The sequence below is a fragment of the Panthera onca genome, chromosome B2, assembly GCF_046562875.1.
Source record: "Panthera onca isolate mPanOnc1 chromosome B2, mPanOnc1 haplotype 2, whole genome shotgun sequence".
Lineage (NCBI taxonomy): Eukaryota > Metazoa > Chordata > Mammalia > Carnivora > Felidae > Panthera > Panthera onca.
Genome location: NC_138343.1, coordinates 20,566,270 through 20,572,886, shown reverse-complemented (window position 1 = coordinate 20,572,886; position 6,617 = coordinate 20,566,270).

The window sequence follows — 6,617 nt, the reverse complement described above, 5'->3', positions numbered from 1 at the left end:
GATGGCTTCCTTGCTCCCCATTGCTCCTCCCAAACCGTCTCTCCCCCTTCCTCTTGCAAACCCCCTAGCTGCCATTCAAGTGATGCCATTGGGTATGGCATCCACTGCTCTTCCAGTCCTTGTCACCCGCCCACTTTTGTCATCTAACCTCTTCCAGGTGCCTCCCCCCGTTGTTCATGGAAGATTTGGTTTCTGGCTCACCGTATTCCTGGCCACCACCTTCCCGTCTTCATTCCTGGTGTCTTCAGATGGCCCACCTATCTGTCCCTCAGTGATTCCTTCCCAAAGGGAAACCCTGGAACTTATTATAACCTGAAACTGCACTGTGTCCGGAATCTGAATCAAAGGCATCCCACTCTGCCCAGTGCCTCTTGTACTTATAGTCTACTGCTCAGTGTCCCCTCATCATGACTTCTGAGCTCCAGACCACATCTGCTCACAGTCTCCTTACAATGCACATTGCTCTGTTCCCTTGCCTCCCGACCAAATTGGATCCCATGGATTCTCATACTTGATGTCTTGCCATGCTCTCTTGCAGTGACTCTGGCAAGGCCTGAGACATAGTTTGGCTTCCCAATCAGCCATGTTTACCTCTACCAACAACCTCCCTCCCCACTCCCCTCTTCACCCTTTCAGTTGAACTTGACCTCATACTGCTCTCAGGAAACTGAAGCCCAAAGCGTGAACTCTCTCATGTTTGTGCCACCAAATCTATACACACCCTTGTGGCCCCTTCCCCTTCTTCCCTGTTGTTATACAAGTGAAGGAAGTATCCCCCTCCTTACAAAGGCCAGTCTTCTGCAGTGCTCTAGAGCATATCCATGGCTCCCTACACCCACCTCCCCAGACAGATATCCAGGTCCTAATCCCTGGGACCTCTGAGTGTGATTTTATAGGACAAAAGAGACTTTGCAGATGTAATGAGATTAAGGATCTCGAACTGGGGAGATTATTCTGGAATATCTAGGTAGGCCTGAAATGTAATCACAAGTTTTTTAATAAGGGAAAGGCAGAGGGAAGTTTGACTACAGAAGGAGTGCAGGAGGCAACCAGAGCAGAGAGAGATTTGAAGCTGTTCCACGGTTGGCTTTAAAGGTGGAGGCAGGGACAGTGAGCTGAGAATGTAGTTCTGGAAACTGGAAAAAGCAAAGAAACGGCTTCTCTCCTGGGACTCCAAGAGGGCTCTTTGGCCCTACTGACAATGTGACTTTGGTCCAGTAAAGCTAATTTCAGACTTCTGACCTGCAGAACTGTAAGAGAATAAATGTGCGCTATTTAAGCCCCCAAGTTCATGGTGGTTTGTAAGAGCAGCTAGAGGAAACTGACCCTATCTCAGCTCACCTCCCCAAGGGCTTCACTGCTTCCATTGTCTTCTCTCTCTCTCTCCCCCGCATGTGTTATGAACTGCTCCGTCTCTCCTAGACCTTTCCGTGCACGTACAACATACTTCAGATCTCCGAACTTAAAGATAAAACACATCCCTTGACCTCACAATCTCCCAGCTACTATCCCAATTCCCTACTTTTCCTTCATAGCAAAATCTTTCAAGAATTATCCGCATTTCACGTTCCATTCATTCTTGAGCCAGGCCTCTGTGGCTCCCTCACCCACCAGACACCAAAGTCACCAAAGGTGTCCACTTGGCTAGTCAGAGGAGCACTTTGCTCTGCTCATCTCATTGGGCTTCCTGGCAGCTTTGGTCCAATCGCCATTGGCCACATCTGGATCCACTCAGGATGGAGACTGGTGGCAGTTTCTCCCATGTGCCCCCTCCGTTACTCGCCACTCCTCCACCCCTCCGTGTCAGCTTCTCAGAGCTTAGCCTCCAACCCACTTTTCCTCTGGCTACACTCCCCCCAACCACCCTGGGTGACCTCACTCAGAGCCATGACTTTAGACACCCCCACGATGACGACTCCATAGTGTTTACACCAGCTGAGACCTTTCTCCGAGCTCTCCCTACCTATCTGCCACCACCGTTCGTCCTTCTGACAAGTGTGGCCGAAACCAAACTCGTGACTCCCCACAGTGATGCGCTTGTCTTTCAGTTTCGCCACCTCGGTAAGCGAAGCGCCGCTTCCCTGGGGTTTGCTCACAGCTGCACGGCTTCCTTTCCCTTTCCCTTAATGCTGCGTCTCAGTCCCCACCCCGGCCCCCACCTCACACCAGGAGGCTCAGTCACTTCCATGTCTGAAACACATCTCCAACAACTTACTCCCTGCCACGACCCGCAGTATCACTTCACACATGGTCTGCCACTGAGTCCCTCCAGGCTTCACAGGTTTTCACACAGCAGCTAGAACTGCTAAAATCCTAAAACTGTCACTTAACTTCCTTCAGTGGCTTCCTTTTCTTTTAGAATGCAGCCCCAGCTCCTTGCCTCGGCTTCCGAGGGCCTTCAGGAAAGATGCAGCCTCCTGACCTACCGCTGTGCCCTCTGCTCCCATTCTGGATGATTCTTACCACCCTCCATGAGATTCCCTCCTTTGCACTTGTGGTGCCCCAGGCTCATTTCCTCTCTCTTCCTGTGACTGGCCACCTTGCGCCCTCAGGTCTCTTGCCCCCACATCACCGACTCTGGGGACACCTTCCCTACGCACCCCTCTGGAGCCGCCTCCCTCTGCTCACCACATTGTCTCTGTCACTGCATGGTTTGGTTTCCGCACATCCCTTTCCACAATTTGATGTCATTTTGTTGCAGACACATGGGTTAAGTTGGTTAATTGGCCCTCTTCTCCATCAATAAGCCCTGTGAAGGACAGCCATATCTGTCATGTTCCCCGCTCTCTCCCGAGAACCCAAATGCTTGGCACGTAGTAGACACTCAACAAGTGTTGGGTGAAGGAGCCCACCTTCTGACCCATGTTCTTTTCCCAGGCTCCAGGAAGACTAAGTGACTTACTCTTTCCCAAATATCCATCGGGCTCTTCCCTGTACCTGGAATGACTCTCTGTGAATTCCCAGCCCTCATGTGGAACGGAGGTGCCACTTCATATGGCGGCAGCTACGAGTGCCCCTGCTGGAGTGCCCCATCTCTCAGCAGCCTGACTTCCAGCTCAAGAAGGCTTAAGAGTGGAGAAATGGAATTTTTACAACATGAAGTGAATACAACTTTCTTAGGGAAGGCTTTTCTGACCCCCCAGGAGGGGTTAGCCCTCACCCCCCACTATGCCCTCATAATAGCTGTCCTTTCTCTCCATACCCCTGAACGGAACAGTAATTATTTGTTGGTATAAGCCTTCCCCTGTAGACTCCGTGGGGTAAGGGTTGTGAACATCATGTCTGGTGCAGGTACTTACGCATGTTTGTTGAACGAATGCATGAAGGATTAAATGAAAAGCCATAGTCATTTGGTTTTCCTTCAGAAAACACCCTTACAATCACAGCCTTATCCCAAACAGATAAGGCTACAGGCACGAAGGCTGGTATCAGTATTCCTACTACTGACAAATAGTGTTGCTACACTGCCCTTTTACTGTAAATCTGTAGCCTTCAAGGAGCTGTGCCCTTATCCCAACAGCAGCCCAAGGGGTGTGTGACAAAGCCTATGGTTTGCAAAGCTGTCCTCATCCCAGTGAGTGCAATCAAAGCTGAAATAGGAAGAATTGCTACGACAGGGAAACTACAGCTTGCATTTTCCACGTTCTGAGAGTAAAATGAAACCCCGGTATGTTGTCACTTTGGGAAGAGGACCCCACAGAACATTCTGTTAATACAGAAACTAAAATGCCACCATCGGAACCCCTTTAGCAGGTGCATCCTGAGTTATTAATTGGGCTGAAAATGCTACTTTGGGGCAGGTACTGAAAGCATTTGCATCCTGTTGTTCTGACTGCTGATCAGAACGTTCTGGAAGGTGCATCTAAAGAAGAGAAACCATTTTTCTCAGTGAGCCTTTGTGACTTTTCAAATGTGATTGTTGAGAAAGAGGGCAGACCTATAGGATTGCTCTCATCAGAGAAAGTCTAAAGAAAAAGACTAAAGCAATGTCCCAGCCTGGAGTCCCTCAGAGACATAAAGCTATTTTCAGCGTTTGAAAATGGTTAATGGAAATTTGATATTCACTCGCTACCCACATGAGCTCCCTGGGCAACACTGCCCGTCTCCTCCTGAACAATTAAGCACAGGAAAACACGCTGTAACATCCTAGATCCAGTTCAGAATCCATGTGGGATCCATGCCAGGGGAAACACTTTAAAAGTTCTTGAACGGATTGTGACCACTGAGCTGAAACAACTGTGCTATTTCTCAAAGTCCATGGACGTGTGGCTCTAGCTTTCTAGGGCGGTTCACTTTAGCCTCTGCACATGTGGATTCTTGTGCTCCTCCTCACCTCTGTCATTCTCCCAGCTCCTCATTTTGCTGGATGTTACTATGGCAGCTCTTCTGCCATTCTCCCGGGCTCCCTGAGTGCAAGGTCAACAGGCCGATGCACCAATTTGCACATGGGCACCTGAGTTTGGGAGCAGGAGAACAGTCTTCTCACCAAGGATGGATGCCACTCACTAAATAGCTCTACTTTTCTCTTGGCTGTGCTAGCTGGCATTGGTGGCCTTGACCGTGGTCTGTGGTGTTCCATATGGGCATGGGGGCATGCTACTCTCATGGTGCTTAGAAATGAGCTCTTAAGGGCACCTGGGTGGCTCAGTTGGTTAAGCGTCTGACTCTTGATTTCAGCTCAGGTCATGATCTCATGGTTCGTGGGAACACGTCCTGAGTCAGGCTCTGAGCTGACAGTGTGGACACTGCGTGGGATTCTCTCTCTCCCTGTCTTTGCCCTTCCCCCACTCATGGTCGCACCCAAGCGCCAAGCTCTCTCTCTCTCAAAATAAATAAATAAACATTTTTAAAAAAGAAAAAGAATCCAGCTCTTAAAGGCTGCCCAAGTCCCAGAACACTTCCAAATCTAGAATCCAGGAAAATGATTTACCTAAACTAATGGTTCTAGGCTCTGGCTGCATCCTACAATCAGCTGGGTCTTGAAAATAGTACTGATGCCTTGGCCCAGCATCCAATGTCGAAAAGCACTGGGATTAGATGATGCATAGTCGGATCTCTGCCCCTGGTGCTTCTGGGGGGGGGGGGTGCTTCTGAAGGGGGTGCTGCAGGGCCCTGAGCACACAGACATGGAACAGACCACTGAAGGAATGCTGATGTTCCCTGGAAGTAGATAGGGGTTTTCTTTTCTTTTTAAATTTTTTAAGTTTATTTATTTACTTTGAGAGAGCGAGTGAGCAGGGAGGGGCAGAGAGAGAGAGAGGGAGTCAGAGTCCCAAGCAGGCTCTGCATCGACAGCACAGAGCCCGATGTGGGGCTCAAACCCACAAACTATGAGATCATGATCTCAGCCGAAACCAGGTGCCCCTTTAACAGGGGTTTTCTTAAGAAAAGAGTTCTGACTCCAACATGTTTGCAGAACACCGGGTTTCGACAGAGACAGGACACAGGATTCAATCTCTGCAGCCGTCACCCGCCACCCCCCTTGCAGGAATGGCTTCTGCATGACAAAACTGGTTTCCAATGGAAGTCTCACTGCATCAGGGCCGAGTGCCCTGAACTCTAGTTCACACCCGGGGACGTGTGACCTTGGGAGCCCCGCAAACACCAGGAGCGTGTGCCAAGGAGCTGGGAAGACTAAACGAATGGCCAGATGAAGCAGGAATGAGGAAGAAATTAGAAGAGACAAGCTTACTCACCAAAGGATGTCTCAGGGATTTGAATATATAAACACACCCTCTGAGTCTCCAACAGTATCATAGGCAGCGTTTCCCGAACTTCTTTCATCACAGACCCTTTTTCATTTGTGGGATATCTTGTGCCATTCATGCTTTGCAAACACGCATTGCGAACGACTTTGTGAAGGTTAGGTCGCATTTCACGTGCAAAGATAAACGTCTGGTCTCCTTGCCTTGCTAGAGCTCCCGCAACTCCTCCTCTATCGTGAGGACCTACTGCAGGGAAATTCACTCAAACATGTATCAGCGTCTCGTCCGGGTCAGGCACACTTCTAGGTGCTGGGGATTTGGCGAGGACTAAAATAGACCCCCAAACCCCTGCCTTAATACAGCTTCAGGATATGGGAGATACATACTCTGTTGGTCAGGACTAAGCGCCAAGGAGGAAAAGATAAGGCAGGGAAGGGGGTGTCAAGTGTTAGGGTTCAGATGGGACTGATGTGTTAAGAAGGGCTCACTGGGGAGGTGGTTTCTGAGTAAAGACGTGAGGGCAGTGAGGGGGTAACAGAGGTGACAGTTTGGAAGCAGAGCAACCCTGCGGAGGACTCAGCCGAACAGACAAAGGAGGCACATATTGGGGGAGGCGGTCAGAGAGGTGCAGCCAGAGTCAGGCAGGTCAGAGTGAGAATGCTTGCTTTCATGAATGAGAAAGGAAGTCATTGGAGGGTTTTCAGCAGGAACCATGACAGGCCCTGACTTCCTGTCCAGCAACATTGTGCGGAGAGTTGTACTGAGGAACACGAAGAGGGCAGGGGGGCGGGGGTAAGGTACGATTAGGGCACGATTGCGGCCACCCCATCTGGTGACTCACACTTTTCAATGTTAAATGCCAGTAGAAGTTGCTGCGTGAGCAGATGAGGGTTGTGTGACAAAGACATGAGT